Source organism: Rhipicephalus microplus, chromosome X, assembly GCF_043290135.1.
Source record: "Rhipicephalus microplus isolate Deutch F79 chromosome X, USDA_Rmic, whole genome shotgun sequence".
NCBI classification, from domain to species: domain Eukaryota; kingdom Metazoa; phylum Arthropoda; class Arachnida; order Ixodida; family Ixodidae; genus Rhipicephalus; species Rhipicephalus microplus.
The window spans coordinates 44,650,875-44,675,485 of NC_134710.1; the positions used below are offsets into that span (position 1 = coordinate 44,650,875).

At 43.9% G+C, this 24,611-nt stretch overlaps 1 protein-coding gene across 1 annotated transcript in view; it reads left to right on the forward strand.

Annotated features, from left to right (window-relative positions):
* The window catches only part of cpx (synaptic transmission protein complexin), a 406,174-nt gene that overhangs the window by 90,735 nt on the left and 290,828 nt on the right, over nucleotides 1–24,611 (forward strand). The window lies entirely within an intron of this gene.

Here is a 24,611-nt window from a genome sequence, read left to right on the forward strand (position 1 = left end):
AGAGGGAATGGCAAAGCTGTCTTTACAGGTGCTTTTATAACCGTAATGTTTTACTGCGCTAACTTCGTGTTTCATACAAGTATAAATGTGAAAGCTCTGGATGACTTATCAACTTCGCAAAAATGAGCTGTTGGCGTCAGTGTTAACACAAATTATAGAAAAGATTATTATCACGCGATGACGCCGAAGGTCCCAACAGTTAACGAGTTATCGTGACGTCATCGTGATATCATTACGACGTCGCACGACGTGAGCAACATGATGACGTTATCCCGTGACAACGACGTTTCGTCAAAAGGTGCGCCGATACCGGAGGCGTTCATAAACTCCGCGAGATGGAGAAAATATGACGCGCCTGTGATCCCGTAGGCAACTTATTTCAGAAATAGGGGCTGGTAGTTGTGTATTTCTCTATGTCAAAAAGTTTGTCATTGCTCACAGCATTCGGGGATGAAAAACCGCCGAGACTGCGTGGAAGGCGCAGCACAGTCACAGCGAAAGCTCGAAGAGTGGCATTTCAGAGCCTTTTCTGAGCACTCTTTGGGTAAGTGCTACAAGCACGCTTGCTTGGTATTCACTATGCAATAAATAACCATAATTTTTGTGTAGTTGGCTGGTATTCACTATGCAATCCTTCGTCATTCTTCGCAGAACCGTGGTATCCACTACACACTTGCAATAACATTTGTGCCAATTTTTCATGATTGATATGTGGTGTTAACGTCCCAAAACCATCATATGATTATGATGGAATCCATAGTGGAGGGCTCCGAAAATTTCGACCACCTGGGGTTATTTTACGTGAACAATTTTTTTTTGTTTTCACAGCACCCCTGTGTAATTTTTACAACGCTTGTACAATGCTCTTCCCACACGGGCCTATAAAACTTCCGCCTCCATCGGAAATGCTGCCGCCGATACCAGGATGCGAACCCGCGACCTGCGGGTCAGCAGCCGAGTATCTTAGCCACTAAACCACCGCGGTGGGGCCAATTTTCCATGCAGTAGTTGACAACGATGAAGAATTAGCCCTGAAGCGGGTACGCGCCACAGTTACTAAGTGATAAAGAACGAGCTGTTGTAATGGGTTGGAGCATTGGACGACCCACTCGTTACGCAATTCGCATTGTGTGACACCTGGTTGTCCCTCTGGTGATCTCACACGCTTTATTACTTATATTACCGCAATTATTTTCCCGACATCAAGCCTACTAAGGCAAGTTTGCAAGCGGGTTCTAAGCGCCGGCGCAACTCAGTGGTAGAATGCTGGGTTGGCACGCAGCGGACTCGGGTTCGAGCCCCACGGTGTTCTTGGTGTTTTTTTTTTTGCAAAGTTGTTTTTTCTTATTTCGTGCGATAGTGGTTATGGGCACTGGCGGTGGTGGAGGCAGCAGCAGCGGACAACTATGGTGCCACACATGACCCGTGTTGTGATCTCTTAACAACTTTCGCTGTAAATGTACGCGGCTGGTGTCGCGGTGTTCGTGACCCGTCAAAAGGGAGCAATATTCTACTCGGCCACATTTTTTAATCCATGCATGAAGCTACTACGACGTCAGTACAACAACCTGCGCATTTATTTTGTTATCTTATACTACTAGGAATATACCACCGAAAATTTGGTTCATTTGGTGTATGGTGACAAAGCAGAATTTTTTTTAATTTGGGCATTCGGGACAAAACATGGCAAAAATGCATCGAAATGTTTTAAAGAGTGTCTTTAACACCGACTGCTGTTTAGGACAGGACTCACTTCACTCACGCTACATCGAGATTGTTCTGCGTTCCAAGCATGCTCTCAAAAGGCGGATGAAAAAAAAAGAAAAAATTTTCAAGTAAAGCCATTCACAAACACGTCTCAAAATAGAGTTTTAATGAATTTTTTTCGTACCAAAATCTTAAAAATCTAAAATTCAGAAATTCATCGCCTCACAAAGCCCGGTTAATGAAGTTGAAAGCCCCAAAAAGCCCGTGCAGTTCTGAATATATACGGCAAAAAGAGGTGAAAAATTAGCGTCAGAACTTATCTAGCCTTCAATCATTGAATAATATAATGAACTGCAAGCTTTCAACAAAAGACACCATTAGCAGAAAGAAAGACTGGGGTATTTGATCTGCTAGGAGTTTTGGAGCAACACAGCGCCGGTTCAGTCTGGAGTGATTGCGTGGAGAACAAGGAATGGGCTCATGAAGACTGCGTTTGGGCCCGCGGAGTGAATTTCAGGTGTTTCTGCTGCTAAAATTGAAGTGATGAATTCACACCACCTCGTTTTGCTCCCCACCGTGTTTCGTTTTGCCCCAACCTGCAAGGCAAAACGAGACATCTTGTGTATTTTTTATTCATTTTTGAAACACCCCTTTGAACTGTGGCAACTTCGTCATATTTTGCAGCACACACGTTTTACTCAAAGGAACGCTTCTGCATCGACATTTAATGGTATGCGGTAGGATGAAAAGTAATATTCACTGTTTTCAAACTTTTTCGCATTTTACCACACCATACTTTGGTTTAAAGAGAACTTAACAACCGACTGCACTGTTTTATGTGGTTACTTTCTGTATATAAACAGACTCTGCTTGCGGTATTTACCAAAAGCAGGAACGTCGGCTTTAACCTAAGATGTGAGCGGCAGTTTCGAGTGAATGGTGGGGGCCCGCTGAGGAATTACAGGCATTTGTGATAGCTGCCACGGAAAAAGGAAAAAAAGCAATAGAGAATAACGAACCCTGCTCAGGTCTCGGCTGTGCTCCTATTGGTACGAAGCGTACAGCTTCGTCTTGCTTTTTACGCAGTGAAGTGCATTTATATTGCCGTCTCAAGCATCGACAAGCGCAGCTTTGAGTACTACAAAAAAAAAAAGAAAAATTTCTCAGAGTGCGGGATTCAAATCCAGAGCGCTTTTTTGATTGTCACGACGTTCAACTGCGCTTCGGTTTGTATAGCACCACCATATGTGCACATGTATTTGATTGTATGCTACGTTGTTTTGAAATGTTATGTTCTAACTACTATGATAATTTGTATAATGTGTGCGCAGTGCACTTGTTACACATGGAGACTTGGAACTTGGGTGATCTTTGTTAGATACTTCTAAGGAATAAGGAAGGGCCGGCGTCCAATTAGTGCACGAACAACTTACAACACGTCAATTAAAGAAATCGCGCACCAAGTTTGCTTTACGTCGGCTTTTGCATGCAATTATTAGACTCCTTTTTAATTATGTGGTCGGTATGAAAGGGGCGCTAAACAGAAAAACAATGTTTCCGATTTTAGGTAATTACTCTTTTCACTTTCCCAAACATCGAGTTTGCCGGGAGGAGACGCTTGGCAAGCGAGAAAACTCACGAAAGGAAAATGCGGTTGGCGCCGACACCGTAAAAGTTCCGCACCAAACGTCACGAAGTTATAAATTTTTACGTCATATACTTGGTTTTATGTTGTTCCTAATTAATAAAAACTAAATACGTTGTGATCGCAGGTGACCATGTGATATTCCAAGTTTCAGAAAATTTTGTTGTGCCAATGTCCTCAAATTACTAAAAAACACACTTTGAAAGTTATGGCGTCACGTGCGATGATTTCGGCACGAAATTTAAAAATGAAGCTTGTACCTTGCTTTCCTCTTTTATGAATAAACATAGCCATGGCTAAATTAACGACGTTAAAGTTCTCAGAGTATAACTGATCAATCTAAACCGAGTCACTGAAGTCTCCCTTAAAGCTGAGGAGCATTTTGTCAACCTTCAACTCTACAATTGAGTGTATGACTTGGTCTCGAGAGATTCAACGGCCTTTTCAAGGATTCTAGGCATATATTCTGCCGTAAGCCCTCCCCCAACTCTTCGTTGCATTCCGCGGTTTTATCAACTGCTTGCGCTATATATGTGCTTGGGACGTCTCTTTTTGGTGCTTTCAAGCAACGTTATGAGCTAATAAATTTCCGTGATAATTTTGTGTTTTTCATGGGGCCGCTCTCAGCATAATTTTTGAGCCTGTGGCTCTTTTCCTGTTTCAGTTGAAAAGCATGGTACCACCGGGGATATTTAAAAATATTTACATACAGAAAAAAATGCAAAAAAGTAGCGCGATATTTCTGCCTGAGAAAGGTGATCATTCAGCAGGACGTTTATTTTTGCGTATTTTGTTTCTACGTTACCGTATGTATTTAAACCCCCGAATGACAGCAGCAGGGTCAAGCACTGGTCATCATAACAACAGATAATGTCCCTATTATGCGCTTCTACATGCCCAGTTTACCAACCACTTTGACGCGAGCCACTTTGCACCCGTGCGCACAAGATAAAAGACAAAGTGCACGACTGTCATACGACGATGTTCTTTCTTGTGTGTGTGTTTGCGTGCTTTCGTCTCTCACCTCCTCGCACAGTGGCGCGTGGGTGTCTGCCAGAGGCAAGTGGGACGTTCGTTACAACTTCTCTGGCAATCGTTTATCTTCTTTCGGGCCTGTCGTGCGCAAAACCCGCGGACAAGCTTGTTCTACGTATTTCGCACGCACTGCTTTTGTCTTTGCCCTCGGGTAGAGGGCGACGTTGTCGGACAATTGTGAGCAGCCGGGAAACGGCGCTCGAAACTTCGTCGTCCCCTGGGCGCCATCTCTGGATGAGATTGATGGGTCACCAACGTAACGTATGCGATGGTGAGACAGGCATTTCTAGGCTGCTTTAACACCAAGTTGTAGGGCTCGTCGGGCAGCGGCCAGCACATAGACAACCCTCCAGAGCCATTTTTAGGGTCGAAGCTCCTTATGGCGTGGCTTGGGCGTCTCTCGTAATACGTAACCACCAGTGGCACATACCCGAAATAGGTATAACATTTGACCTCCAAGGTGGTGCCAGTGAGAGATTTCTTCTGTGCGTTGTTTAACAATAAAAAAATAGTGCTCAATGTACATGCCAATGGCTGCTAATGGGGAATGAGAGACAGGAGTATTCGGCTTTTAGTCAACGCTTACGCTGCGATCCCCATTAGCAGCTATTGGCAGGTACATTGAGCACTATCGGACAAGAAAGGGTTGCTACTATATACTTGCTGGGTGTAACCTCCTTAGTTTTAGAAAGGTTTAGCGGGCGTTGAGCCGCAAGACCATGAATACAATGAACTAGTATATACCATGAATGAATTCGAGATGGTTAAAGGGGGAAGCAGATACGAAGCGCAAGCCGTAAGAAATTAAAAGCTGAATCCTCCTGTCTCTCATTTCACATTAGCAGCCACTGGCATGTACATTGAGCACTATCTAACAGGAAAAGGTTGCAACGTTATACTCGCTGGGCGTAACCTCCTTGGTTTTAGAAAAGTTTAGCGAGCGTTGGACAGCAGTGCCATGAATACAGTGAACTAGTATATACCATGAACTCGAGGTGATTAAAGGTGGGAAGTAGACCCGAAGTGCAAACCGTAAGAAAGTGTGCGTGTGCCCCCTCTCGTTTAGTTCTTAGAATGTCCACTGAGTGGCGGTGCTTCTATATGGGGAATATATGATAAAAAGATGCGAGATGGTGGGACTTGGAGTGTTGAATAGATGGACGAACGGACACACAGACAGATGCATGGATGAACGCATGAACGGACGCAGGGGCGGATGCATGAACGAACGCAGGGACGGGCGCACGAACAGACGCATGGACGGTCACAGAGACGGACGCATGGACGGACGAATGCTTCGCCCCACTCTCCATCATTCACTCCGTGGATATGCTGCCATTTTTCTTCTCTCTCTCTCTCTCTATCACACACACACACACACACACACACACACACACACACACACACACACACACACACACACACACACACACACACACACACACACACACATATATATATATATATATATATATATATATATATATATATATATATATATATATATATATATATATATATATGCTTACAGTTGGTAATTTTTTCATCCACTTTTCTTTCTTCTTATTTACATTCCATTAATGTTAATAACTTCCCCTGTACATTCCTTGGCATTACTGTCTGTTATATCTCGTTATTATTGTGTTAAAAACACGGAAAAACGAGCCCTTAGGTATACACTTCTTTCCCTTATATATATATATATATATATATATATATATATATATATATATATATATATATATATATATATATATATATATATTTATACGTCTTTCATTTATGTTAAATTAGGTACTTTTCAAGGGTTCCATAGAGCTAATAAAATCCCTTAGGAGTGACACTTACCAGTTAATATGATCACAAACGTTCTTTTTTTTTTACGGCCGTTTGAAAGGGAATAAAATGAGTTAACTTGGTGATGCGGATTACACGGTCATTTCAATATTACGCGTTTTGAACAAAAAAATGCCTATAGGTCGTGAATAAGCTAAATAGAATCATATTTTTTCTATTATTGTCTAGAATAAATAGTTCTGCAGAAATGCATTAGAACGAGATGTGAAAGCTATAACGTGAGTTTGTACAGACTTAGCCATGAGCGTCGGTGGTACGACAGCTGAAGCGCCCATCGTCACCGACCGAGAAGTCGTGGGTTCAGCATCCCACTTCATTGAGATCAATATTTTTTTTATTTTCTTTGTCATCTGCTGGTGTGAATTTCATGAGCAAAACGTTCGTGACGGCAAAGGTGTTGCTGAAGTTTTGGTGGGCCACAGCATAAAACATTTTCGCGTTAAAATCGCTTTTTAAAGGGTGGTGGTAAGTGTGTTAGTGAGAGCAGATACTGGCGTGTGGTGTTAAAAAAAACAAGAATCTTTAAAGAATGGATTGAAATATGCGTTGATTCAGAGATAAGCTGGGGCACACCGAGTGTAAAACAAGTGCTCAGAAATTCACTTGGCATGTTTTATCTTAACTCTGTGGCTAAAAGTTTGTTAGAGTAAGTAAAATAAAAGTTGAAATCACCAAAAATGATCAAAGATTAGTTAGGATTAGCTTTTTTTAGGGCTATAGCACTCATAAAAGCGCTGATTGATAAGAGCCCTCCTTTTCAGGGGGGCTGATACATTGATCTACATACGCGGAAAAATAGCGTTAAAGAATAAAAATAAGATTTCCTGGCTAGAGATTATGTTTGGTGCACTGCAATGCATAGATAAGTTAGTAACTATAGGAACACCACCATAACCGGAGAGTTCAAGCTCGTCTTTACAAAATATACCGAAATCAGGAAATGATGTTAACAACCAAGCACGGAGGATGGACGAAGTAATCTATGTTTCGGTTAAGAACACTGCGTTATTTGAGGAGGCAATGAGGCTGCTAACCCAGTCAGGTTTAGGCATTAAGCTATTGAGATAAGTGCACAGGAATGACAGAGACTTGCAGTGTAGTCTAATCAATTCATTTCGCTAGATCATCTGGTGCTAGGTTTTACGCGTGACCACCTTCGGCGCAGAGTCATCATAAATATGCGATTTGTTGCTGCAGAAAAGTAACTCATATCAGAGCCTCATAAACCATTTTTATGAGTCATACAGAATAGACTAGTTTCCGTGATGAAAGCGTTATTGGCGAGAAGTCTTTACTGACACTGTATACTGCTTTTAAATTGTTTACATTTAAGTGTGATATGTTGTTTGTCTTTGACATGTTTGTCATTAACAATTATTGGAGGAGCTACGCATGCACGCACCGTCAATAAAATTGTAAGCAAGGACCATGCACTCCTGCACATCTCGAAGATTAGATTTTCGCATTTTTGTCGAATTTCCTTGTGAGTTTCACTGACACCAACAAGTACGAGATTGTTGCGACATTATATATTTTCAGCGTCATCGAACTTAGCAGACAGGGATGAAACTTGGCTTTTACATTCATCAGAGGGTTTTCTTAAGCCTCTTCATAACATATTTAGGCGTGTTGAATGATAATCACTCGGATTCATTTTTTCAAGCCTTCTTTTAAAATAATTGACACATTTGTCATAATGCGAAAGTATCAAATGGATTGATTTCAATTCATCTAACATCCCCATTGGCCCAGAAGGTAACTTTTACATCGCACTGAAAAGTTCGTGAGGCAGAATCAGATAGATGGTCAGGATTTACTCAACTAAAATCGGCTGATTATAATGACCTAAGCAATATGCAGCTACACTTCAACAACGCTCTCTACATGCAACTTGAGCTTCATGCCACAAAAGCACAAGGTGCATCGTTTGTTTTATTTTTTTTAAGAAAGCATGCGGACAGTGATAACTGGTTACCTGTAGAGCAAAAACTAAAGGCCAGGTAATTCGAGTCACAGCTGTTGTTCCGCTAAGCCTTGTGGCAATAGGCCGACAGACGTCGATGCTGGGAGTACACAGATTCTTTCATAAGCCATTTTTTTAGATGTGAACAGGAACAGGCGCAGTCATCTCATACTCGGCGTGTAGTGATCGTCTTGTGCTGTTCGGATTCTTGCGACATGTATGTACAGCCACGGCCTTGCTCTGCGGCGCGACACTTCGCGGCTGTTGCAGGTTGTGACGTCATTGGCACAGGAGCATACGCAGCCTTGCAAAAATGCAGGCCTCCTCCGGTCGGGTGACAACGTTGGAAGGTGTGCTTGCTTACCAGAAGACCCGCGCTCCATCGGGGCACTTTTGCCACACATCTTTTTCATAAGACGAAGCGCGTTTTAGCTGATAAAACGCGCCTGCATCAACTACGCACGCCATTTACCGCAAGGTTATGTAGCGCAGATTTTAACATAAAAAAGAAGGATAAGAAGGACACGACACTCGATAGTGTTGCGTCCTTACGGTCAAATGATTAATCACCAAATGGCCCAGTTATAAACCTTATTGAACTATGCACGCTTTGTGGCTGTTTTGAGGCATGCGATTATATGAAGATATGATAATGCCAACAGCTGCGTAAAAAAAGTTATAGATGGCCAGAAAATCGAAACGGCCACAAAGAGTGCGTCGTTTATGCAACCGTGTCGTACGAGTCGAAACGCGCTTCGTCTTATAATATACATTTGACGAAAGCGCCCAGAGCGAGTGCAGATTTTCGGTTAAACAAGGATACTTTCCAACGTTGTCACCCGTGCAGAGCAGGCCTGCATGTTTTTAAGGCCGCGCAAGCCCCTGTGCACGCGACGTCACAATCCGCAACGACCGCAAGGTGTCGCGCCGCAGAGCAAGGCCGGCTGCTCGCGCGCTATACACAGACGTGGCCGCGGCGGTACATAGCCCTCTGCAGCCTATTAGACGGTGTTCCGCAAGGCAGGCGCGTCCTATAGTAGCTTCCTGATACCACTGACGACGTCAGAGTTAAAGCGTGATGACGCTGCGAAGGCCCAATGCGAGATTAGATGTGAGGGCGGGTCTGGCATCACGCTGCGCAATTTACGGTGTGCATACTCACCGCATGTGTGAGGCACCGCAGTTTTGGTGATACGAGGGCGACCTCAGTGTAGCGCCCATCACCGATACTGTACTACAGCAGCAAACAGCGGCCAGGAGCGCGGGCAATTCAAAAAGGGCCATCGTAGCGTGTATATTTCACCGGAGGTAGCAGGTTTGCCGCTGCATTGCAATGGTGAGTTGACAATGCGGGAAGTCTGCATAGCAAAGATGAAAGTCGACTTAGATGGAGCCATAGCTGTTGTTCTGCTAAGCCTATTACCACTCCGGTTTCGTCTTACCTGAGACAAAACTAGGTTGGTGCAGCTGAACCTGCAGCTTCATTCGAATTTAGATTAAGTCAGCAATCACATTTAATGTGAAAGTTGCTTATATGCTTAGATTTACGGTGCTTCAAAGTATGAGCCTATCTCATTACTGTGAGTAAAACAGCTTTATTTGATCCACAACATTGTTAAAAAGAAATGTTGTTTCTTTTGTTGTTCTTTTTTTTCTACACCAGTTTAAGGTGATGGCATGACTCTGCGGTAAAGCCTCTGGAGTTCGATTCCAACTTTTTTATTGGTTATTTTGTTGCATATTTCTCGATTTTTGTTCACGGACAACGCAGATTTTTTTTTCACAACCAACGCCGCCGAAACCATGATTTCTGCAAAACGAGCTCTTCAACGCAATTGCGTCAGTATATAGGTTGTAACAGGCAGTTCGCAGGTGAAAGATGGTCGTTTAGAACGGTACAATCGCAAAGGTTAAACGGATTTGGTACGACATATTGAAATAATAGATTATTAGAGTATGGGTGTGATTTTCTTACTTTTTCGGAAGGGACGTTGCAAGGTTAGACGTTCCTACCTTTTTTTGGTTTGCTGTCACGAAGGTAGGAAGGAAGGAAGGAACAGGCTAAAAGGCTTGGAGTTTGGCCAGTTCGCAGAACGGCTGGATGTATTTTTTTGTGGAAACAGTGAAAGGGGGTGCCACTTTGTTGCAGTCTCGTTTTTACCGCACCGACCATACATGTCGTAGAAATGATCGATGTTCAGAGGGCAAGTGTAGGGGCTAGTTGGTTGTACATTGTTGACGTTTGTGACGCGTTGTTTGAACACAAATCAAGGCACACGAAAACCACAGGCAGAACACAACATAAGCGCGAACGAATGAGTTGTGTTCTGGTTTGCGTGTGTATTTTTCCGTCTTTAAACAGCGTGTCAGAAGTGTCAACTAAGTTTAGAGGTAACTTCAAGCAATAATAAATACTTAGATTTATTATGTGTGATGGTCATGTTTCGTACAATACACCCTTGTACCAGAACTCTGCAGAGAAGTCACGTGACATGCCAATACGGCTGTCGTAGAGTAAGAAACTGTAGGAAATATAGACGCCCACATCGATTAATGGAAGCCCGTAGTACAGCCTACAGCTGCGCGATAAAGACTAATGGCATAATCATGTCCTGAAAGCCACGAGTGACATGGGCGCGTAATGCGTGAAGCGCAACTGTGTATTTGAGTCTGCGCACACGCGACAGATGAGGTGCCCTATTAATAGGTCGGCCATATTAACAGCGCCTCATTCAGGGAGAACGAGAGGGTTATAAGGTATTCTCACCTGAGTTATTAATTGCGCATGTTCCTAACGAGCACGGAGAATATATGGGGCTCTGCCTGTAATATACGCTGTGAACGCCACTGGAATTGTACGCATCACGTTGAATAAAACAATTGACATGGAACGTGGTGGCAGGCTCAGCGCCCATATATACACAAAGGTAGAAAAATATATAATGGTGTTGTACTATTCGCGCCTACATCCTGGCCTACATAGTGGGAAACTCTTCCTCCTGAGACCTACCTCCGTTCGGCGGTAGTTTGTCACCAAGCGTTTGTCAGCTTCACGTCGCAAACAACCACAATCGTAAATAAGACTCCCTTATTAAGAAATTTTACAGTTTCAACCGGCAAGTTTAGTGCGTTGTTGTTGGGCTGCGGCAGGTAGCTTTAATGATCAGGACATGCAAGAACGTTATTACTAAAAAAAATAAAGAGAATACAACTATTTGCGTTTTTATATAAGGATGACAGCTGCAAACATGATTGCGTAACTGGTTGCGCTTAATTTTTACCGCTGCTATTGGATTACTGCGTTCAATACTGATTAAATCAAGAGCCTACTTAGCAGTTGTCTAAAGATAATTTATTGCAGTTGTACAATTATACTGTGACCATGTCGCTGACACATTCGTAAAACTCTCACAGTTTTTTTAAAAGGAGGGTGTTGTGTAATACCCGTAAGTTGACTCAAATTTCTTCGAAATGACTTTTTGGTGGCTTTTAAATTAGAAAAATGTCCGTGTTTGTGCTTTACAGCATTGACTTAAATGTGTGCTAATTTAGGTGTTTGTTCTGGCACTTGACCATTTTTATCTATAGGCTTAAGTTTACTACTCTTGCGGTAAAAGAACTCGATGAACGTTCACAAATTCAATGATGATTTATGCTGATCTCGAGATGTCACTATCGAAACACAAAGAAATGTCCTTATATTCGGGGTAAAAAGCACCGCTTTTTTTTTTTAACGCAACAAAACTCATTCGCGTTACTGATTGCATCCACGCAATTTCGCTTTTCCAGATTCTCTTCGAACGTGCATTTACCTGTTTTTTTTTGCAAGTTTCTGCGACACATTCCGTGGTGAAAAGTTATGCACGCCAAACCGAAGAAGGAAATGCCGGCGTGCCAAGAAAAGAACGAGGATCAAAGCCAAGTGTTGTCGTGCATCCCGAAGCGGGAGATCGCCCAGCTTATCGTGCCTGCTGGCTTCACAGAGACCACTGATCGCATCAATGTTTAACGCCCACCGAGGTGCTTTCAGAAACAATAATGACCGCCATTCATTTCTGCGCGCTCAACTACTCTCGCCACGCGGGGAATGCGCTCGTTTTGGAAAGCACGCATCTCCAGCAAGAGCCTCTGTGCGCACAGTTTGCGTGCTCCCGTGAGGCACGACTATTGCTCCTGCACAATCTCTTTGCCGGCGGAATTTCTCCTTGTTTGTTCAATCGGCGTTGGTGTCGCCTGTAACAGCAAATAACGATGGCGGTTCATTTCTTTCATTATCACTTGCGCGTCGCGAGATGTGGTCCAGAACGGTGCATGTTTTAATGTGTGCAAAGAAACATTAATAGCAACTAATGCTTTCACCCCTTTTTATATGAAATATTCGCATTCTATCTAAGTGATCTTCACATTTCCATATTTACATTCACAATGAAAATGCGTTTCTTTCGGGTCTGTTTATGGCGACAACAGCTATAGCACAGCCAAAGGGAATCACAGTATACTCCCACAGCAGCGGAGGCCTTCTTGTTTGTGGTTTTATGCGAGCTATTATAGAGCGAGAGAGGCGTATCAGACGCCGTCTGTTTTTTAATGAAAACGCACTTGCATGCCAGCATATCTTATTTAAACAGCGTTAATAGTAGGTAGCGATAGAAGCAGTTGCTTAGTCGAGAACGTATTCACAACATTGCGCAGCCAAGCTAGCACCGACAGCTTGTCAGCACTTCAAGAGCTGAACGCGGCTGTGTTTCGTTCGATTAAGTTTGCGTCTCAGATATGTGTAGCTACTTTTTACATCTAAATGAGATGTCTTAGGTTTCGATACTACCAGATTCACCACTATAAGATGAAAACTACTACTTTATCGATAAGCGACTTGCTGAAGACATATATTTTACGATGACCCTATGTGTGCCTAAACTTTATGTAAAGCAGAAATATAATTAAAAAAGAAAGAAAAAAAACAACGTGCTGGCACAATATCGATATTTTTTCATTGATATATTGCTTCAGCGAGACGGAGCTGGAGAAAGAGAGGACATTATGGGTTGCATAGTACGGATGCACTAGCATTTATCACTTGGGCAAAAATATTAGCAATACTTTTCTCATTTGCTGTCTATATAGTAATCAGCCTCACACTACGGAACTTCTTTTCATGTACTTTCTCGTAGCTATCTTCTTATCTGATTTCAGTCGTTAGTTTTTTTTGGCCTACAATATCGAGCTGCAGGCATTCTGTTCGCGTCGAGATAGAGCCACCGGGAGTTTGCAAATGACACGGGGGTAGAGCCCGCCGTGAAAGGCCGCTGTTGCCGTTGCTGAGTTGCCATCATCGAAAGCACCCACTCGAGCTTCGACACTCACGGTTGGGCAACGGGAGAGCCAGGCCGGAGGAAGGAGGGTTGCCGCACGACGTGGTGCACGAGTCCCGGCACGCGACAGCGGCTGCGTGGCGGGTGCCCCGGGACCAGGATGAATGGGGCGTCTTGTTTCCGCGCCCACTGCGATCTGCTCTAATGCGCGATAGATGACGGCTCCACTCGCCGGCGGCGTGGCGACCTTATTGGCGCAGTTTCCGGACCACGGAGTCTTTTTTTTTTTCCTCGGGTGGGATGGATGTCTCCCTCTTCTCGGAGGCTTCGCTGCCCGGGGATCCACCCGACGCCGCCCGCTGCTGATCTCGGAGGTTCGTCTCGTGTTGCGTATGCCGAGATCGCCCATCGGCGTTTGTCTCTTTTCTCCCGGCCTCAGCAAGGGAGCCGAAGAAGATATCCGCGCCGTTGGATTTGCTGAAACGGCATGGCCCCCGTACTTTCTGCCTGCCGTTGCGAACGGCTCGCTTCTTTTACCCTTTTCGCTTTGACTTTCGTCGATACTCGACGAGTGGGCACATTATTTGTGAGCCTTTATCGCGCGCCAGCTGCATCCCGCTTGCGCTGTCAGCTTGCCGACCTGCGTTATCACCGCGGTCGAAGCACGGGGACCTTGGCGGCCGTTGTGGAAAGTCATTTCCAAAGAAACGTCGATAGCCACGGCCCAATTTCTCTGCATTTCCGAAATCCTACAAAAGGCAAAGTCATCGCTTACTTTGTTGCTGCGAATTTCAAAAGCCAATTTTGTGCCCCCGACCTTTCGTTCATCAAGCTAGGCTTTTTTTTTCCCTTGAAGGCTACGGAATCGAACAATAACTTACAATCAGCCGAAGGAGAGCATTATAGATGGTGTCTCGAGACCAAAGTGCTGCCGTAATTTATCAGCGACCGTGATCTCTGAATACAAAGGTACGAAAAGGAAGTGAAAGACTGTTTGTTCGCTGAATTCAGGGTGTGAAAGTAGAGCGTCATCGACATTATCCGAGACCCGCAAGCTTTCCGCTTGAACTGGTAATAATTACTTTCTCTGCAAGTTCGCCGCTCGAAGTATGCACGTTTTGGCACCTTCTCCGAGAGATTTTCTGCAGCAGATGAGGTTCTTAATCTTTCTTCAGTCCCTCGTCATGTATCCGTGTTTAGCGCGCAAATCATCGAGCGCAAAATGCGAATTCAAATAACGTCCCGCTTAAACAAAGAACACTAGTGTCTTCGGCCGCTATGCGTCCGTGCTTAGCGGAAAAGCATTTCTCACCCTGGCTAAATTCGGAGTCGTACTGAAGGAGGCCTCGCGATTAACTCGAGGCGGAAGAGAAGCAACAAAAAGGGAACTGGCGAAAGTGGAATGATTCGAGGCTGTATAGGAAGCGCAAGAGAGGGTGCCCCAATGTGGAACCGCAAAACTTCTGCTCACCCGCACGCGAGCAAGGAAACCTGGCCGATCGGAGAACCTTTCTTTTCTCGCTTTATTTTTTCTTCTCTCCAAAGAAAGCAGCGACGGAACCAAGGCGCGGGCGACCCATCAGCGCGAGATCAAAAGATCATTAAGGCCAGCCTGCCAAATGAAGATGGAGCACGCACACTTGGGTTCGAGAACGACGCGAGCCGTGGCTGAAGCCGCCCCGACCACCTCGCGCACGAGTTTGTGCGTGCGCGCGAGAAAGAAGACCCGTTGTGCCGGCCAAGACCCACTCCGCCAGGTCGCCTTAGCACTGCAGGGTGCGCACGGAGTTATCGGTCTGTGCTCGTGCCCCCATCGGTTGCCACCCCCTCCCGGATACAGGGTCCATTTGATAAGAGGCGGAAAACTAACTCTGGCGCACTTGGCTCGACGGGCGAGGCGGCGAAGAGAGGCTATTCTAATGAAGGCCGCTGGAGGTGAAAATCGACGCTCGAGTGCCTTAATGGTTGGCGGCCCTGCGGAATGGGCTCGTGGGCTATTTCCAGGTTTCGGCGGTGTTGGCACTTTTGCCAGAGGGAGGAGGGCGCGCCATCTCAGTGCCCACTTTGGCCAGCCGCGAGGTCTGATTGGCCACGCCACGCACACGCCGCTCGTGCGGGCACATACTGAACATACCAAGGCGCATACTGCCGGACGTATTTTGCCAGTGAAGAGAAAGAATGCATACTAAAGCCCACTAGGGAGCTTGACCAGAGGTAGTTCCAGTTGTCTGCCCATCAATGAAGGAGGAGACTAAAGAACTCACAGCTTTGCCACAAAGGCGAAGCAATGAACGCGACAGCAACAAATTGGAAGATCACGCGCAGAATGGCGCGCCGACCGAAACGTGCCCCACGTTCCTCAAGCACAAAGAACGGACCAATCGTACTCACAGGTACAGAATAAGGCGAATAAGCGTCTCCGTTGTTACTTCGCTGTGTCTGAAAAGTGCGCCCCTTTTCGCAAACGGAGGCTGTGCCATAATTGCAGTGACCTTTCTGCGCCCGGTAACTATAACATAGTTGTTCCGACGAAACCCGAAGGCTAGCCAAGGCCTACGATTCTCCTCGCCGCAAAACAAGGGTGCGTGATCGAGCGTACACGCCCCTTATTCCCTACGCGGGCCGAAGTACGCGTGAGAGATGAGAGCCGCCGTGTGCTCACAGCGCCATCTTACTGATAATGCCGAAAACACCATAGTCCCCCACCCCCCCGAGACGCCCGCCAACCGCGGTAAGTGGTAGATATGAGTATGGTATGGTATGAGTATGGTATGGTATGGTATAAGTATGGTATATGGTAGATATGAGATATGAGCCACCCAGCAGAACGTTATGAAATTTTAGTTTGTGTCGGACTGTCACTGCTTGTTTTTGTTGTGCTTGTGGTTTGATGTACGCGCCTATCAATAGGCAATAAAGCAAAAAAAAGCTCTTGGTGGCTTAGTGGTTGACGCCTCGCATTCACGACGCGGAGGTCCTACGTTCGATTCCGCGGGCTGGAGTCTACTCTGGGATTTCTCTTTTTTGCGTTTTCATATATATAGATACGTATACATATACGGTGCATGACATTGATGTCCCCGTCGACGCTGACGCCCACTTCGATGGCGGCGGCGAAATCCAGCCGAGAGCGTCCATATAATTGCTCTCGCAATGAAAACAGTGGAGGCGGGGTGTGACGCACACAAAACGCGTGCACATTCAAGTGGTACAGCGGGAGCCATCACGTGAGACTTCTTCTCAACTTCACACGCGCACGCACACATACATACATACATACATACATACATACATACATACATACATACATACATACATACATACATACATACATACATACATACACACATACATACATGCATACATACATACATACTTGCATGCATATATACATACATACTTGCATGCATACGTACATACATACTTGCATGCATACGTGCATACATACATACATACTTGCATGCATACATACATACATACATACATACATACATACATACATACATACATACATACATACATACATACATACATACATACATACATACATACATACATACATATTAACCTTTTCAGCACACTGTTGAAGCATAAAGACATCAACAATTTGTGTACTTGCGAGCTCCTACCAGAAAAAGCGGTCGATCGAGGTCCTTTCCGATTTTCTCCTGCGGGTGTGCCGGTCTCTGTTAGGGAAAAAAAGATAAAAAAAGTGATCAAACAACCATTGCCACGACCCCCAATGTTTCGAGAAGTGTTTTTGTTTTGGCGTTTTGTGATGATGTCTTGCCCTTACGCACAGTTCATTATGTGTACATGTTAGAGGCGTGCGAATATGGCAATTTATAACCGAGTCAAATAATTAACGAATAGTTATCATACCGAATCTAGTATGAATATGAATCGAATACTATTTTAATCTTTTTGAATAGCAAGTAAATCCGTTTAAAAGCAGGCGCAGAATTAAGAAGCAGTTTATTTTAAAGAAATGTTCCCATTACCATTATACTTGCCCGACAAAAGGCTACAATTGTGTAAACTAAGGAAAGCCCACATTCTCCAGCGACTGTAGCCTTCGAAGAATTTTTTTAAACTTTAGGAAGAACACGGCTGTTACTCCTGTGCTATTTCAGTATTTGTGTTAGTACTTTGTGACCGGCTTTTAAATAACCCTCAAATCAAAGTATAATGTTTCATGAAGAAATGTCATCATGAATCTCAAGATAAAGACAGTGGTTTGAGGACACAATAGTCTCGGTGACGCTGGAGTGCAAAGCGAAAATTCCTTCATCTGGTTACAGTGAAACTTTTGTTAGTCCAGTGGAAACATGAATTATGCATCTTCGTAGTTCAGTAATTGAAACAAAAAACATCCTTCGCTCTTTTAACTTTTCCCATCAGTGCTGATTATTCCAAAAGTATTAAAGATTATTCGGTAGCTCGAAATATTCGGTAGTTTGAACTCAAACGATGAATAAAAAAAAACACTGTTCGAAACGTTATTTGATTATTTCCAATATCCGCATTCCCTTTGTTTATTGCATATGTGGGCTGTAAGGCCTGTGTTGTGTATGAATCGGGGCAAAGAAAGCAGTTGCTCTGCGAACTAGCGGTTTGGGTGATCATCGTGTCCTTCCGCTAATTCAGCAAGATATATACAGAGATTTTCTATGGTCAATGTAGTTATTAAAATTTACTACTGAACTTACGATTGAAAGAGACTTATGAATATCTGTGTTTATTTTTCGTAGTGAAGTAAAGTGTGGAATCGCGCCAGTTGGTAATGCATTATTAAACTTCTCAGCGCAAAAACTTCCGACAACTAACACAAGAGACGAGGACGCTTTTTGCTGAGAATTTCAATCATTCAACATTTGGTCTGTGTTATTTGCCTCTTTCGTGTGCCTTTTATTTAATTTCCTCTTTCTAAAGTTAAGCTATTCCTGTTCTGGGAAATACTGGGATATAAAATCGGGATTTCGATTTTTCAGTACTGAGCCATTGAAAAAAAGGCAAGGAAGGGAAACGAAAAATAGGAAAGGCAGGAATTTGGCATAACATGTAGGCTACCCTGCACAGGGGGAAGAGATGGGGCAGGTAGAAAGGGAGGGGAAGCACACAAGTAACGTCACCATGCAGAGCTGCAGTCGTGTGCGATATGCGGCATCATTAAAAGTGTACAGCCAGTGATGTAAGAAGTAGTAATAATTATCAGCGGGCAAAGTGTAGTCGTAGTGCCACAACACGGTGTTGCATCAAAGCATAGCTTGAGTCTAGGAGGCTGCACAAGTGCGAGTGTGCGATGCAATTATAAATCGGGATTGGAAGGTTCACGCATATAGCTGCACCCGGGATCAGTATGTAGTACAGGACGTAAATAAAAGACATGATTGCAAACAAGATCGGGTCGGTCGCAATCAACCTCGGTTGTCTATTTGTTGATAGGTGGGTTGATATTCACTTGGGATCAAACAGACTCGTCTTTCCGCGTGGTCTTGCGAACGCACATGCGATTGAAACTGCACTTGATTCATGCTTGCTTTGTATGTTTCACCATTCCTGAAGTAGCAGATGAGCGTTGGGCCCCCTTAGGTATTTTTTTTTCAATTTTCAAAATTTGTTTTATTGTTTTCTTGTACAAGAAACAAGAAACAAAAGGATGTTGGGGCTAAAGGCATATAGCCTGACAGAGGACCCAACACCCTTGTACACAGTTCGTACATCAAAAGATAAAAATAAAAAACAGCTTTCGCGGCATCCAGACCTTCATGAACAAAAGAAGCATGAGAGCAAAGAATAGCTGACTAAAATATCATGTTACATTGAATCTGACTGACTATACAAATCTTGTAACATACTTACTACATAACATACTTAAATAACAATCACTCAGGAAGGAATCAGACTAGAACATTTGAGCCATGTTATACATACCATTATATTTTATAGTTAATAAAATACATGCAGTACAAGATTTCCATCGCCCGACTACTACCATTACTAACATCAGTATTTTTTAGGATCCATCAAAAAGTGTGTTTTCCTGAATTAGCACTTCTTTAACTTCTACCTTAAATTCTTTTTCTGTACAGTCAAAATTAAGCTTATGTTCAAATGTGTTTATTATGCAAGTTGTTTGATGGGTAAAAGTTTGTTTCCCATAATTTGTTCTTGTTCGTTGTGGACGGCGTAAGATTCGGCGGATCGGATAAGTGTGTTGCCTAGCTCCTTCGTTGGGCTCATACAGTTTTCTGCTGCATATGATTTGCAATATTTTTATATAATAGACTTGATCGGCACGAAGCATATGATATCTTTGAAATAAAGGTGCTGTCTTCAAGTTTGCGTAATTTCCTTGGTGTTTGCAGTATATGCGGAGAACCCTTTTTTGTAGAAGTATACGTTTCTTGTATTTAGTTTTGGTAGTTGTTCCCACACCAGAGCTCCATAGCACTACTTAGAATAAAAAAGGCGATTGTATAGCTGTTGTTTCAGCCATAGGGGAATCAGTTTAGAAATTCTGTAGATAATACCAATGCTTTTTGATACGTCTACACATAGCTGGCTAATATCTGCGTTCCAGCTTAACTCTTCATTAAACGTCACTCCAAGAAACTTCTGGTATGTCACTTGCTGCAGTTTTATTCCTGCATAAGTAATGGTTATTTCCTTATTGATGGGTGTATTGCGTGACCTGAATATAATGTATTTTGTTTTTTCAGCGTTCAATTGCAAATTATTTCGATTCATTCAGCAAGCTAGTGATACAAGGTAGAGATTCACACTGTATTCTAATTCATTCAGGTCCTGTGATTTAAAAATTAGATTGGTGTCGTCGGCGTACATTATTGATTCTCGAGATCAGGTATATTAACTATATCATTTACGAAAATTATGAATAATAACGGACCGAGCTTAGAGTCCTGAGGAACGCCTCGTTCAAGCGTTAGATAACTAGACGAAACATCCTGCATACGTACGAACTGTTGACGATTATTTAAATAGCTTTTCAGCAACAGACTTGCAACACCCCTAATTCCGTACTTTTCTAACTTCTGTAACAAAGTTTTGTGATCTTTTAGAATCAAATGCCTTCTTTAGATCTAAAAATAGACCAAGCGTATAGTTTTTGTCTTCAATATTAGTTATTATTTGTCAGCCTGTTTTCCTCCCTGTTTCCCCTGTGATTTTGTATTTGTGTTCTCAAACCAAATAACTTTAATGGTTTTACTATAGTGGGGAACACGACCGGTAGCGCCCGGAAAATATCGCGAATATGGGTGTTTTGATGTTGAAACTGAAAATCGCGTTCCATTGCCGCTCACGGAATGGACGCATGAACTGAAACGTTCGACCCCTGTGCGTTATCCATGAAATAAGGTGGCTGCCCACGACACGCCGAAAAAGCTGACACATTGATAGAGACAGCTGCTTCAGAGAAAACCACCAAGTGCGCGCGTCGTCTGCTAAAGTGGTGCCTAAAAGTGTCTAGCGCAAAAACTACACCATTATCAGTTGGGTGCCATTGCCGAGACTGCTGCAGCAGTGTGGACTAGTCATAATATATAGACCCAACGCTCATTTTTACCGCAGTTCTCCCTTGAATTGAGATGCACGCCATTACGGATTCCTGGGACACACTCAAATTCTTTGTTACGGCTGCTTTAAGTAATTCAAGCCAAGAAATTCACCGAAACTTCTTAGAGCACACTCAGATCAGCACAAGCTAGAGCCGACTACTCGTGGCTACGTTTACTCACCTTAATACGCGCACAGGTTGACATGTACGTGGACTCGCTCAAGTTCGCGCTTAGATTCCCTCCGACTTTCTGCGGAGCCTGAGACTCAAACTAGCGTCCCCGAGTCTTAGTGAAGGCAGCTTTTGAGGGAGTTTGCTATAAACTCAACCTCAAGGAAGTATTTTTGTTTCTTTTTGTTTTGGTTTTTCTGATCTATGTCGATGCTGAAAGAGAGCGACAAAGAGAGAGCAATAATTTCATTCGGAAATGCTCACCTGGTGGCAGTGCTAAGAAAAATTGCAACTCCATTGGTTGCGGACGCCAGTGTGAATTTATTTATAGCAAGAACGTGTGTTATGGCGCGTGTTTGTAGCATCATTAGACACTTTGAAAGATTTTATTTTTTTTTTGTAAGTTAGTGGGGGAGAAATACATCTCAGGTGCATGATTACTGTGGAGTCTAGTGCCAGCTAGCAGCAAACACGTGTACACGGGTCGAGTTATCACATTCGGTCATTTTCCTTTTGAATGATACAAAAGTACCTTCTTTTTAAGCCCTATGAGCTTGGGAACCATTATTAGAGCCGGCAATGATGGTCCCAAATCCAGAGAGCTGCTTGACCAAGTGGACACTATGAAGACTTAGTGCCGTACCAAGCTGATGGCGATGGCACTGCGTGAGATGGAATCGCGTTCGCCCGGCCCACTCTGCAAGGCAGCTTTCAGCGCCAGCATAAAGTGCTTGCGAGAGCACACTGAAGCCGTATAAAGTTACGACGCTACAGTAGTCTTGGCGACAGCCCCCACTCTCTAGTCTGGTTACGAGCGACACCATTCGGGCGCATGCAGTCGCTCAGAGCACGCACACTGTCCCAGGCTTAGACGACGTCGATGGCGTCGTCGTTTCTACTCTGCTCAGAGTTGGAGGGAGAGGTGTACTACGGCATGCGGCCCAGTCCTCGCGGGCTTCTTCGAAGTGCCCATCGGCGCCACTTGGCCGTCACGGGGCCATCAGCGTTGGCTATACGGGCTGTGCCAAAGTACGGCCCCTGCTTTCATAGCTCACCTGTTTATTTTTTTTTTCTCTAGCGTGACCCTTCAGACTTGGTAATCCGTGTCCGTTAATCCTCTTCTCTCATTTTATCTGCCTCCCCGGCCCCTGTTGTCGAGCTTCCTTCCCCCATTGATATCTTAATTGTGCGCTTCTCTAGTTTTCCATATATTTCGCTATTTGTTACATTATCTGATGGTTCGTGTACTTTCCACATGTGCATAACGTTCTGTGGCCCTTTTTATATCAAGCAAGACAATAACCTGTCTACTATGGAGAAAGAACTTAACGCCTTCTGCGCAGGAGTGCAGTTTGAAATCTTTATTATTCTTGGACACTATTTAAGAGGAGCTGCTGTCTTGCCTGCCGGCCTTTGTTAACAGACCTTCCCGATGAAAGCATCTGATACATGGGAGCAAACTGCTCAGATTTAATGTTTTCTATCTTTTTAGCATTCTGTTCTGCTACATTCTTAGCGAAAATTTTCAGTGAAATCTCTGTTGTTGGGTGAATAAACAGGTTCTCCTTCGGGCTACCCGTATAATTAAGCGTATCTTCATCCTTCGTATCCGGTGCGCGCTATGTAAGCAGATCGTGTTCGCATGGCTTGATTCAATTTTCGAAAGTGACTCCTTTTCTTCACATGCTCTTTGTTTTGAAATAGCCCTCAAACATTGATAGTGCTAAATGATACTTTTTTTTCTGCTTCAACCCCCTTCTTTCGTCTTCCTGGTGACTGAATGAGGGTCTCTACCACAGTTCGTCCATATACACAAAAGCGGGAAAAAGTATAATTTGCTTCCCGACAGCTGTGTTTGCAAAAAGAGAGAAAGCAATCAGGGTTGGAAATAGTGCTGACGAAAGAAGCAGGAATAGCGCAACAAACCGGCGGCAGCTTCTCTGAAGAAAGAAGCTTTCATTGTCGTGCGTTCCGGCAGCAGGCGCGAAGTGGTGGCATTTCAAGCAGATTAAAAAAAAAAGGTTTCTCACACCGAATTATTTCTTGTTTTAACAGTACTCCAGCAATGTGCCCAAGCACATCTCTTCAAGAATTAAGCACATCAAAAGAATTGACTATAGGCATCATCATGGATTGCGATGGGATCGTCTGAGTGTGCTCATCTGACGTGCAAATGACCGTCTTGTGCGCAACAATATACGCATGCGCCGATTATGCCGTTGAAGTAAAACACGTCGTTGAAAGCAACAAGGCAAATTAATGTCTAGTGAAAGATAAACGAGCACCCTAGGTACGTATTGGCGGCCAGCACGCACAAAGCACACTGCTCGGCATGTGAATGCTACCCCACGGTGCGTGGAACGAAGACCGATCTGCGCATGTACTTCTTCATCATGCAACTCGAGTGGCAGCTTGGTGCAAGGGGTAAGAAGTACGGTTGCCTAAAACTGTGGCTTTAATCAATCGTGTATTCACAGCTTTTCAGGACGTCAGTGAAGCAAATAACTAGTGGGTGTTGTGCTCACTTTAGGCTTCTTTTTACTCTGCACGAGCCTCTGGTTCTAGAGTTGGCACTAATCAGCATGTGACCGCCTTAGCGAAATGTTTTAATATGGCAGGTATCCCATAAACGTTGCGATATCACTTGACAGGCAGAATGACTGGTCATCCTAGGAGGCTCATTTATACTGCGAGAAATATCATAAGGTTATTGTATTCACTTCCATTAGCCACATGAGAACTACTTTGAACCTTGAGAAGGCTTAGAATTCTGCATTTGAAATTTAAAATAATTTTACATATGCTTTTTTACTGTGTAGATTTTTAAGATATTAAAGTTCATAGTTTCAAAAGTTCCTACACTCAGGGCAATAGCGCCAAGCTAGCAAGCTGGACTTTTATATAGTTCCCCATCTTTATGAAGAAAAATCGTGCAGGAAGAAAACAGAACAATACACGATTGGTTGGTTTGAGGGCTTCAACGTCCCAAAGCGACTGAGGCTCTGAGAGATGCCGCAATGAAGGGCCCTGAAAATTTTCGACTTCCTATAGGTCTTTGACGTGTTCTGACATCGCACAGTGCCTGGTACTCAAGAATTTCACCTGCATCGAAATACGACCTCCACAGCCAGGATCGAGCTCACGTCTTTCTGGTCAGCACTCGACCCCCCTTTCACTGATGAGTCACCATGGCAACGAAAACGATTCAGGATACAAAAATTTTGGACCATCTCTCCGAACGGAACCCTGATGGGATGCGAAGCAGCAGCGGTGCACATGGCCTTGACCCGGTTGAAACAGGCGTCGACGCGGGGGCTGGAAGAATGGTTTGCAGGGAAACTC